Here is a 13,019-nt window from a genome sequence, read left to right on the forward strand (position 1 = left end):
TAAAATGTATCTATATGTTTAATGAAAAACAGAAAAGTCTAACAGGTCGAACACAGTCTTGGGACTATGATATTTGGAGCAGGCAATTTTTCCTTTGAAAGCAAACAAAAAGAATGCTGGGTTTCAAGATTTAAATATATATATCAGTTAAAAGCACTAGAGATCTGAAAGAACAGCAAGGAACACCTAAGCCATTTTAGGGATAAAACCAGAAATCACATAAGTAAGCAGAATATAGGAGCCCCTGAGTCATGATGTCTCAGGGTAACTTACCAGTACTGCAGCCCCGGCTGTGGGTCCAGGTCCCAGGGCCCAGGGCTGTGGGACAGAAGTCAAGAGCTACAGCCAGATCCAGGTGGGGGAGGCCAGAGGAGACCTGCCCACTGTCCAGGTGGGACTACAGAGGCTCCGTTCTAGGAAGGTAAACCAGATTTCCAACCTCACCACCGCAAAGGACTGCATAAAAAGCTGCTCTCGTACTCACGCTGAAGAGAACAAGCGGGCAGGGGCGGGGGGCGGTTAAAAGGAAAGAAGAAAACTGCTAGGGGAAGTATGGCCACAGACCTGCAATCACGTATTTCCGCCCACCAGCGTCCCAGAACCTGGGCACCCGCGGACCCTGAGGAACTGAATGTGATGAGAAGTCCAACCTGCACGGTCCCCGGGGCCAACAGCAGAGGAGATACAAACCTCTCTGGGACAGGGCACACTGAACCCTAATCCAACAGCCCATGAGGAAATCTTCAGCAAGCAGTCAGAGATACTCAGACACAAAAAGACAAGAAGGAGAACCAAAAGAAACAAAGAAGGGGGTAAAAAGACTGACACAGACAAAAGGTGAGGTGATCAGATGCAGGTTTTAAAACAAGTATGTTTACCATACGTGAATGAATGACAAATTTAAATACATTTGCAGAAAACATAAAACTAGAAAAAGTGATACAGAGATTTTAAAATGAAATAAGCAGAATTTCTGGAAAGGGAAAACACGGTAACTAAAACGAGACACTTCACAGATATATTCAGCAGCAGGCTGAGCACAGCCCAGGTAACTAGAGTTGTCCCAAATCCAGCACACAGAGAAGGAAAAACAGTGATCAGGTCTCGCATAAAACTGATCAGAGTCTGAGAAGAAAAGGAAAGAAGGAACAGACAGAGACAACACTTGAGGAGGTACTGGCTGAATATTTCCAGAACGCTGAAGGGCACCAGTTCACCTATGAAGAGTGCCAGTGAATTAGCAAGATAAATAAAACAGTAATCCAAGAAGCCAGAGAGGAAGAAAAGAATTTTTTAAAGGAAGCAGGCAAACAAAAACAAACAAACAAAAAAGAAGAAAAGCAAAGCCTCAACAGATTATCTTCAAAGAAACAAAAGCTACACTAGAGCCAAGTTCTCTGGCCTAACAGAAGCCTGGGGAGAGAGGGCTGAAAGGACATACAAGCCAACCTAAGGAGCTATGAACTAAGGAAATGACAGACCCCAAACGGAGTCCGTTGTGCTAGGCCCAAGCTGAGCAGACCAAGACTTAATCCCTAACATAACTGCACTTTCAGCCTCTCCCAGGAGGTGACCTTTACCCAGTCCCTCTGCAATTAGCTGGCTGGCAGACCCCCACCTTCCCTCAAAGGAAGGCGACCTTGCTTGAATGGACCCTTTTCCCACTCCTTCCACCCACAACAGGCTTCCATTTTGGACAGCGCCTCCTCAGAGCTCCCTTCTGTCTGCCAGGATGCGATGCTGTCATGAGTGGTTGAACAAAGCCAATCATATCTTCACATTAACTCAGGTGAATTTTGTTTAAAAGAGTCGGCGGCAGCGGCAGGATCAAAGGAGACTTCCGTCAGCTTCGAAGACAATGAGAAACACAGGCATGGCACCCAAGAATCCTTTCCAATTCTGCTTCTTGTCCTTTCTGAGGGCCTGGGAACATTCCTCTCCACCTGACCTCTGCTCTCTTCGCATCAAGCTCTCAATGTAAACAGCTTTACGGTCCAAGCAGGTCAGCTTGAGCTAGCAGGCAGTTCCCCCGAACCCAAGCCACTAGCGACTGGTTCAGACGCCATCCCCCACAGGACTGGAACACCCCAGACCCTGGTTCTGGCCCCACTGCAGGAGGTTTGGTCTGTAACACCATTTGTTCAAAATCCTTCCCCAGATTCCATGTTGGGAACAGCTAGCAGCTGCCGTTCCCCAATTGTCTGGTATCGGTCCACAATCCCCTTTGGGGGGTCTGCTGGTTCTGTCCTTCCCCATCCAAGGCTCTGCAGGAATTGGTGGTGGTGCATACAGGGCCTTCCCTTGGCCAAACCACAATAACCTCTGCTGGTGTGCCTACAGGACCCACGCGTACTTGTCGTATGTTGTATACATAAGGGCTACTGCCAATGAGAATTTCAGAGGCTAAAAAGCCACAAACACTGGTGGGCCCAGGTTGAATATTTAAAAGTCGTTACAGTACTCACCACCCAACGTAAAGACTCACGTGTTAGGGTAAGTTGTACATGGAAGAGGTTAGGTTGACAATAGTTACCTGTCAACCTCCAGAAAACTTCCGTAACAAGGTAAACTAAAACATCACGTAAGTCCCCACCCAGCAGCACATTCCTTTTAGGTACTAGTCTGGCTTAGCTAAAAATAACTAAACTGAACCAATTAATAATAAGAAGAATGGATCCTTAAATTCCAAAGAGTTGAGCAAGTCACTTTGCAGCACTAAAAACCTAGAATTAGAACAGCCATTATGGGGACCATTCCAGTTAGACGAGATCACTCATTTAAAAAACCACCCTTGAAAGCAAGGGTTTTCAATTCAGACAAACTGAATGGAATACCTATTTTTATTGGTATACTGGACTTTAAAGAGGCTTCAAAATGTCAAAATAGCTTCATTAAAAAACTCACTGCACAAGGATACTGAAAATTTTGAAAAGCAAGATCATTAACAAAAGTCCACCAGACTGTTAACCTTACAGCTACAAGGCCAGAGACCTGGATTATACCTGGACCTCCTGCCTCATCCCTTCCTAGGGGTCCACCATTGAAACACTGGCCCAGGGGTCAGTATCCCTGCTGTAATCAACTGAGCCATGGGGAAACAGACTGTCCTCAAAGGGCCTATGCAAACTTGTCAACACCAACTGGAATGCCCTCATAGGTACCCCCAAGGAAGGGCCCCTAGTTTATTGGAGAATCCCCTGGAGTTGAAAGACTCCATGGGATTCTCCAATAAACTGCTATCAGTAACTCCCTTAAAACAGCAAAGGGGAAACTAAAATTAAAATTAGCGAAAAAACTGGCCAAACTCTGGTAGATACTGGAGCTACACTCTGTACCTCAAACCTCACTTGGAGCCTGCAGATGAGATCCTGGAGAAACAAAGAGGCTGGCTCACGCACTGAGAATTCCTCCCAAAGGCAGCATCCCCAGATCTCTGCAGTGCCCAAAAGACAGGAAAATAAAACGCCATACTGTCCTTTCCTTTCCAAATCCAGGCCACTGGCTATTGATCGTTGGGAGGCTTACTACTGTCAGAAATATTTACAGTCCATCCAGGCTGAAAACTGGTAAGACGCTGAAAAGCATTTAATAACATTATGATCAGAAATTTGGCCAAGTGGAAGCTGATAATATCCACAGCCTAGTAGGAGGTTTTTATTGGCCTTCTCCCCTAAGCTAAATGTACCAGAGGGAAAGAAACACTCCAGCACAGGGGAATGGGCAATGCCAGTCCTGTGACACTATCCAGACCAGAGCCCAATCAGAAGCAACTACCCCTATTCAATAAGTCTTCGCGAGCCCAGAAACGTGGCTCCAGAAACATTTCAAAGTCCACCTATTCCTTTTCCAATCCAAAAAGCTTTTTAAGTATTGTAAAACTTTTGGCTTTAGGGAACAAAACTTGTATTCTTTCCCTGTGCCTCTGAAGTGTGAATGTTCTACCTGGTCTTCTCCAGGAAGTCTTACCTAAGCCGACTCTCTGAAGTACAAACTTCAAGGAGATAATTCATTATCAGAAGGAAAACAAAAGGAGGAAAGTTTATTTTGAAGTGTAGGCAAATGAAAAAATCTTAAGTGTCTTCTTCACAACTGTTAGTTAGTAGAAAAGCCTTTAGCCATCTGAGCAGGTAAAGTTAACTTATCCCAGCTGTTTCTGTATAAGCCAGTGAGTTTTGCATTATAATACTCAACTCATGACTAAAATTTTGGAATGAAAACTAGAAGGTCTTTGACTACATCAGTCTGTATGTTTAGGTGTCTATATACACGTATTGTAACATGCAGCATTTTCTACCTCTGGATGGTACTGCCAAAGTTAGCTCATAAAAGAGCTCTGTTTAACTGGCTTAAAGAAAATGAAGAGATTTGTATGAATTAAGTATTAGTAAAATTCTCAGAAATACAATAGAAACTAACCCAAACACTTGTTAGGTTCCCATGATCTGGGGAAATAATTTGCTATTAAAGCTAGTTTAAGTGTAGTTTAATTAAAAGAGTTATGTCTTCAAGTTATCAATATTAGATACAATATAGACACACAACTTTAATTCCACCAGGTCTACTAAACAAAAAAGTTCATGTTATCGCTATTACAAAACTTATCAGCCAGAAAAATAACTTTAGATGATGACTGACTTTGCCTAATGAACTTTTTGTAGGTAATCTAAACAAAACCATTATGAACAAATGTCCTAATGTTTTGAGGAACCTCCATACTGTTTTCCAGAGTGGCTGCATCAGCTTGCATTCCCACCAACAGTTTCCCTTTGTCTGCATCCTCGCCAACACCTGTTGTTTCTTGTGCCGTTGTTTTTAGCCATTTTGACAGGTGTGAGGTGATATCTCGTTGTGGACTTGATTTGTTTTCCCTGATGATGAGTGATGCTGAGCATCTTTTCATGTGTCTGTTGGCCATCTGGATGTCTTCTCTGGAAAAAGGTCTATTCATGTCTTCTGCCCATTTTCTGATTGGATTATTCATTCTTCTGACATTGAGTTTTGCAAGTTCTTTATATATTTTGGATACTAACCCTTTATCTGACATGTCATTTGCAAATATCTTCTCCCATTCCATAGGCAGCCTTTTAGTTTTATTGATGGTTTCCTTCACTGTGCAGAAGCTGTTTGTTTTGATGTAGTCCCAACAGTTTATTTTTGCTTTTGTTTCCCTTGCCTCAGGAGACATATGTAGAAAGAAGTTGCTACGGCCAATGTCAAAGAGATCACTACCTGTGTTCTCCACTAGGATTTTTATGGTTTCAGGTCAGAGAAAGACAAATACCATATGGTTTTACTCATATGTGCAATTTAAGAAACAAAACAAATAAGCAAAGAGGGAAAAAGAAACAAACCAGGAAGCAGACTCTTAACTACAGAGAACACACTGACGGTCACCAATGGGGAGCTGGGTGGGGAGAATGCGTGAAATATGTGATGGGGATTAAGGAGTGCACCTGTCGTGAGGAGCACTGAATGCTGTATGGAGGTGTAGAATCAATACATTGTATACCTGAAGCTAATATTACACTCCATGTTAGCTAACTGGAATTTGAATAAAAACTTGAAAAAAAGGAACAAATTATTTAAATAGATACAAATGGGATAACAGTTTCTAGGGTGACTTTTCAGCAAGTAGTTTCCAAAATCTTTTGGTTACTTGAAACCTTAAAGTTTTGATAAGTGAAGAGTTACGTGAAAAATTCATTGAATATCTATGTCATCTTCAAATAGAATAAAATACTTAAACATACTAAAACTAGGTTTATCCACTTTTGGGTTTCCTTACAGATGAACTAAAGACATTCTGGTCTAACAGTAAACATGTTTTGTGTCACACTGGAAAATCTGGTATGAGGAAAATATATGTTTAGGAATTATGAAATGTATTCATAAATTTGCCAGTAACAGGCTGTTCATAATTATTTAAAGACATTAGAAATAATAAAGGAAACATCTCTGTATATAAGGAAAGTAGGATGTGTGTTTCCATAAGAGAAGGTATGAAGAAGATATATTTTTTATTGAGGGGAAAAGAAAGTCATTTTGTTGTAAAGGGAAGCTAGTTATTTCAGAATGGGAAAAAGGAAAATAGCATGAAATCTGAATTCAAAGAAAAAGTGGCAGATTTGTAGAAAAGGAATCTTGAGAAAGAAATTTTATCTGTGATCAAGCTAAGTTTGAAATGGATCAAATTAAATTAAAAAAATGAATTTTATTATCAAAACTACACTAGTACAAAATTATAATTGGTTTCCTTTCTGTCAAAAGGACAAAGTTTTCTTAGATTATTGTCTGCTCCTGATAAGAGATCGTGCAGGGTTTTATCTCTGAATCTTCCTAGAAAACAAGTCTGTGTTTCATCAAAATAATTTCCTATACTTCATGTTGTCACAATTATTTCTTTGATTGCTTTTTAAAAACTGAGTCTTCTCAATTAAAAGAGCCTAGGTTTATTTTTTACGATTTAACTTTCTGTATTTGCCTACAAAGCCTCTAATTGTCACTATGGTTAAATACGTAACGACTGTTTCATAGCCACCCGTGATCCTATCTGACCATGTATGTTAAAGCCTTCAGGTATTTTTGACAAACTTCCCCAAATGAAATTGTCAAGTCTTTTTGACCTTGAACTAGCTCTGGGATTCTCCAAAGGGCAAACATCTGAAGAGATTTGTTCTCTCTCCTTATAAGAATGGAGATGTTAAACTAATTAGGCTAATTATGTACCATATTGAATGACATGGGAAGCACTGTCGAGTAAGAAGTAATACAGAGCCCTCTTTATGTTCTATAGATCTTAAAATATTGTATGTTACAGAAAGAACTACATTTCCTTGTCAAATGAACTCTCATCGGGTCTTTAACAATGGGCATTTTAAGTTTTTGTCATTTACAGAGAGCACTTAGATGCTTTTATATAAGTGTTCCTGCAAACGTGCTTCATCTTCAAGGAGATTCACAGGACTCTGACAACAACAGGTTTCTGATAACTTTAAGATGACAAAACTACTGGGTAAGAATTTCTAGAACTAATGGAAAAACTGCATTCAAGAAAACAAAGATTAATTACATGGGACTGCATGAACTTCTTAGGAGGAAGATTATAATCCTTTTTTTAATGCAGTAATTTAATAAAGTGTATCTTTGTAAACAAAGATGAAACATTTACTTTTTCTCCTTCTCTGATCCACCCAGATTTCAGACATTCTTGAGTATTCTTTTCATGGCAATATATTCAGTTATTTGCCTCAGTTTAACAGTAATCTGTTCTCCTTGTAACAGGACACAATTGGAAACACTGGCTATATTACCAAGGCTTTGACTGGAATGATATTTGCAGGTAAAATCTGATGGCGAGTCCTTGGCATGGCTTCCTGGCCTCAGGGGCTCGGAAAGGTTCAATCTGAGATCCTTGTAAAAGTTTTCAGCAAAGCAGTCTCCAAAAAGAGCTACATGGTCAAAATCTATTCCTGCACTTAAGTAAATAGTCTGGCCAACCTGAATGCAAATAAATTAAGTCTCACTGTGACTATCTTTAGTAAAGAGTGGGGGTGAGAGTAGAAAGAAAAATTATGTCTGTACCTTTGTAAAGATCAGATCCTAGTCCTCCTGTTAACTGTCTTTGAGGTTTTGTTATATACCTTCAAACTGGACTGCATCCTGTATTCTTCTGATTTCCTCAAATATCTGGGTATGACTTTAAACTAGTATTCCCTATGTTCTTTGGAATGACTAAGAACGAAGACTGCCCTTGAATCTCCTTGTAAGGAGCTATACCAGGTCCTCCTCACTACTCAGATGGCAGTCAAACTTTAGTGGTTTGAACCTTGCGCATACATCTCACCGCTGAAGAAGGATCCATCTGACATCTGGTCCTATGTACTTGCTGGAGACCCCCAAATAAAATCGACTAGGAAGAGAAGTAGCTGACACTGAGGTAGACTGCTTACTCCCAAGACATCAAATCAAGATATCATACTTCAAACATGAAACACTGTCTTCTTCTCCTCTTTCTTTCCTTCCTCTGGCACTTGGCCCATAAAGATCACGCCAACAGCCATATTTCGCAAGCCACTGCTAAATGAAATAACCTTTCAGACTGCTGGATTTGGAAACAAAAACTCTGATCTGACCATGATGCTCTATTCCATTAACAGTGCCACCTGGGTGGGCATGGTGTGTGCCCTGACATGATTTACTTTTGTCTGTGGCACTCATCATTCTCCTCAGACCTGTGAATGCCTAGACGGCTGGCACCGAACTGGGCAATGCCTCTTATCTAACTGCACCCCTGACCACAAACAAACTGAGATACCTGACAGGTCAACTCTCCAGGATTTACATCATCGAGTTAAAAAGGATCTCCCAGCCCCTCTCATAACCCTTTGGCAGGCCCCTACTTCCCTGGGTAGGAGTACGTGTAAACAAGGCTGTGACTGGGATTCTCTCCTTAACCCCTGGAAACACTACAGAATCCACTGCTAAGACAGCTGCCCAACAAAAACCCTGAGACCCTCTGGCCAGGGATGTTCTTGAAAACAGGAGAGCCCTGGATTTTCTTTCAGCCCAGCAAGGAGGTGTCTGTGCTGTGGCCAGCACCACCGCCCACACCTGGATTAACACTTTCGGGGAAGTTGAAACTCAGCTACGTAAGATCACCGACAGAGCCATTTAGCTTAAGAAAGTGACTCCTTCAAAGGGGTCTTTCTTTGATTTATTTGAGTGGTTCGGTCTTAGGGACCCGTGTCTGGTGTTTTTACCAGAAGTTTCTTTGCCATTGACATCTTTGCGACAAGCATCTCTGCCCCATAACTAATTACTGTAAAGCAATTTGCCATAAAAGATAAAATAACATAAAAGAGGGGCAGTCATTAAAAACGACATAATGAAGCATGAAAAATAACAAAACTAAAAAGATTTTATCATGAAATACAAAATATTTATTACATTTAAAATGTGTGTAGATTTATGGCAAGACTGCACAAATGACTGATTTTGTTTTGTGGACTGTACCCAAGCACTCGTCTTTAAAACTCCTTTGTTCATAGTAGTACATACGTATATATTTGCTTGTTGATTTGTCACCTTGTTCTGCATCGGACCTTTTCTTTTCTTGATAAAATTTCTCCCATCATTAAGAGAGGCATCTGTTTCCAAACGCCAGCATGCATATTTGCAACCGAGCTTTGTGCTGCGTTATGAAAGCCTTCCACACTGTTGTTTGTTCTTGGCATCCTGTCCCATGTCCATTGACAAACGTTCCAAAGTTCTGTGGGAAACGTGGGTTCAACTCTGCGCCTTCGAGTCCCTCAGCCTTTCTCCTCCAATGCAGTGTTTCAAGATAAGAAACCAACGTTTGTGGCAAATCATTGTCATCTGTTAGCTCAATAAAGTCATCATAATGTTGCAAACTAGAAATGTGAACACTGTAATGCATTTAATTCTTTGGCTGAATTTAGCATCTGTTTAATAGCACAACTTCTATCTGGTACCGATTACTTTGCAGTCAGTGTTTTTTGCCATGTGAAGCAAACAGCAGGTTAGTTTTACCCAGGTGTATGTCAAGGAAAGAGACAATACTTCCTGCCTCAAAGTCAATCATTAGAGATTCAGGATCTAATGTTCAACGTAAGTGCTTTATGATAACCACCGCTTTAAAAAAATCTGCTGTAAGTCTCTTCCGACTTCCCTGGAGGTAAAACGAACAGACTAGAGATGTTGCTGCTTCTTACCACGGTACGTAACACACGTGACTGGCAGGACAGCTCTGGACTAGACTGGTATATATGCATGTGCTCCATCCCATGACCAGTCCTTATGTTTCACCAAATCATCTCAGCCAGATTCTGTGTGAATACCTTAATTCTGACTATATCATGTTCTCCGCTATCAAACAGCAAAACATTTCAAGAAACATACTCATCAGGAATCGTGCAACGGTTTCTTTCTAGGGGAAAAGAGGGACTTGATTCTTCTTTTGCTCCAACTATGAATATTACCAGGTAAACTGGTAAAGACAGCATCTAAGTTAGGTAAAGAGTCCATAATTCGTGCTCTCTAAAACTGCTATGACCTACCAGCTGCTTCTTTCCTATTTGCCATACCTTAGTAAGCTTCTGGTTGTGACGAGCGGGAGGGAACGACCTCTCACCAATGCTCAGCAGACTAACCTGCTATCACCCCCTAATGCAGCATGCGGTCCGGCTGAGCTCCCAGGAAGGTTCACCACTCTGTGTTCAGGTAGACGGACGTGGCTGGTTGCCATCCACTATTCTGGGACCACCACATCGACTCGTCGCTGTATAGACCACCACGAGGTCTAAGATTTAGAAAACATAAAAATGGGAGTACCGAGTTGATGGAGAAATGAAACTGCCAACCGGTAACTTTTTTATGCTTTATGGCAACGATGCCCTACAAGCAATTAGTTAACGTGGCAAAAATGTCTGTGGTACAAATGCTGGCAGCAAAGATGCTTATGGCAAACGTGCCTAGAACCTTGGGCGCCACGGCTCTTAGGTATACTCCAGACACGGGGGCTGTCCTGCTTGTAATAATCATAGCAAATCTCCTTGGGACCCTGTACGCCCTCAGAAGCTTTCAATGCACGTTTGCAGCCACTAGCCACCAAGCAAATGATCTCCCTAAGACTAGAATACCAGGAAAGGAATGAAAAAAATAACCACCTAAGAAATTGTGAACCTGAAATTGTGACCAATGAATACCAGAGAGATTCAAAAAAAAGAAAAAGAAAAACAAACAAACAAAAAAACCCACCACCATGACTTGTAAATGTCACACAGAGGATCACTAAAAGCTGCAAGTACAGAGCAGTAGTAACCCAGAGTGGCACTAGTGCCTTAAATTTTGATCACATCTTTCAGTTACACTGAGAATCTAATTAAAAGGGAGGAATTGTTTAAAAAAGAAACAATTGGCCTGAAATGGGAGTCACTTGTGCCAAGCCCCACCTCGACCAACCAAGACTTAATACCTACCCTAACTGCAAGCTTTGGCCTCTCCCAAATATGTCACCTTTAACCAATCAATTTGGAATTGCCAGGTCCACACTAGTGAAGCCATGTGCCTGACAGACCCCTTTTCCCCCAAAGGAATGTGACTTTGCCTAAAACAACCCACTCTTTGCCAGAAACTTCCTTTTTCTGTCTCCCTCTGCCTATAAAGCCTTCCATTTTGTACAGCTCCTTGGAGCTCTGTTCTATTTGCTAAAATGGGATGCTGCCTGATTCATGAATCATTAAGTAAGGCCAATTAAATCTTCAAATTTACTCAGCCGAATTTTCTTTTTTCAACAGGGTCTACACCCAGTGAACATATTCTTTTAAGAATGAAGGCAAAAAAATAAAGATAAAACTCCATTTCTCATAGCACATGTCAGGTTAAAATTCCAAACAGACTGAGGTCTAAAAGTAAAAAAACAAAGCCATTCAAAAACAAACACACAAACATACAAAAAAGAGATAAATTCTTAATCACCTGGGCCTATATCTCAAAATCAATAGGTAGTAAAAAAGATTAATGATTTTTTAAAAAGCTCAGAGAGAGAGAGAGAGAGAGAGAGAGAGAGCGCACACCAAGCAAACTTTAAAGACAAATTAATAAAGAGGGAAATTGGTAAAGAGGGAAAAAAATGGGCAATTGGGGAAAAAAAGGCACAAAGAACAAATTCTTAATATATAACAAACTACTAAGACTTGAGACTGATAAAGCAATTTAATAATAATGGAGAAAGCAAAAGCTATGGACAATGGAAAATTCAAACGGTGTGCAGGAGACCAGAATATGCTACTCCAAAAAATGCCACTTTTGCATGAGGACGATTTTGGGCTGAAGACAACTGAGAAACAGCAGACATAGGAAAAGCTCTAAAAATAGAACATAAGTTTTCCTTTTGTAAAAGGTACATTTATAAAGGAAACTTCCATTTGTAAAGGTGTCCCCCTCTCCAGCACCAGGAAGAGGAGTACAACTCTTAACAATTCCTATCAGTGGAGAAGGCAGTAACTTAAATCTGTATTTTGAACCTTACTACACAGCCCGTTTACTATACTTTTCCATCACCTACCTCCCCACAGAAACCCAAACCTCTTTCCTTGTGTTTAGCCTAAGATGGCACATAAGCTCCTGAATTCCAACCACCTCCTGGAGTTACTCATCACCGAGTTTTCTCCCAGGTAAATGCATGCCGCATGTATCAATACACTGTTTTTCTCGCGAATCTGTCCTTTGTCATTGTGACTTTCAAGGCCCCAGATAGAGGCCCTCGGAGGGCAGAGGAAAGTGTTTTACCTCCCCTATAGGCCCTTGAAAATACAAAAACTACGAACTTTGCTTATAAAGAAAAATGAAAGTTCTATGAACTCAAAAATGCCCTTCCTCACCTGTCACACTGGCAAACATCCCAAAGACCAGCGACTGTGTTAGTGGGGCGCATGGAGTGCACGGGGTTATAAACCTGTGCAGGAAGGTTAGCAGTACCCGGGGAGAGCACTTTGAGCCTCCGCCATCTCATTCCTCAGGACTCTACTCAAAGACAGACTAGTAAGAATATGAAATGACACTAACACACACACACACACACACACACACACACACACACACACACACGCACGCACGCAGTTTTTCCTTGTGACTTTGTCATTGCAAAAGAACAAAACAAGTGTCTGTCAGTAGCGGCCAGGCTAAGTGGACTAGAGCACATCTATACGACAGAAAAAAAGGAATCAAGAAGACATCTTTGCAGCTGTAAAGGTAAGTGTGTTCAATCACTTCACCCTGCTGTCGCGTCTTCCCATATGCCTACCATATGGGTCTATATGGTGGGTGTCTGCTTAACTTTTTAAATTTTTTTTAAAGATTTTATTTATTTATTTGACAGAGGGAGACACAGCGGGAGAGGGAACACAAGCAGTGGGAGCAGGAGAGGGAGAAGCAGGCTTCCCGCGGAGCAGGGAGCCCGACGCGGGGCTCGATCCCAGGACCCTGGGATCATGACCTGA

General features: G+C 41.3%; 1 protein-coding gene across 8 annotated transcripts in view; it reads right to left on the reverse strand.

The window, feature by feature from the left end:
- The window catches only part of AUH (AU RNA binding methylglutaconyl-CoA hydratase), a 269,714-nt gene that overhangs the window by 142,400 nt on the left and 114,295 nt on the right, over positions 1-13,019 (reverse strand). The window contains exon 2 of one of the 8 annotated variants that reach the window (XM_088019060.1): positions 10,170-10,318. The exons of the other annotated variants lie outside the window; for them this stretch is intronic. The gene's annotated coding sequence lies outside the window, so the exon portion shown is untranslated. The remainder of the gene's footprint in view (positions 1-10,169; positions 10,319-13,019) is intronic. 8 annotated transcript variants of the gene reach the window in all.

This window comes from Eumetopias jubatus, unplaced genomic scaffold (genome assembly GCF_037043125.1).
Source record: "Eumetopias jubatus isolate StellerSeaLion01/CBP00866 unplaced genomic scaffold, mEumJub1_p1.0 scaffold_15, whole genome shotgun sequence".
Taxonomy (NCBI): Eukaryota; Metazoa; Chordata; class Mammalia; order Carnivora; family Otariidae; genus Eumetopias; species Eumetopias jubatus.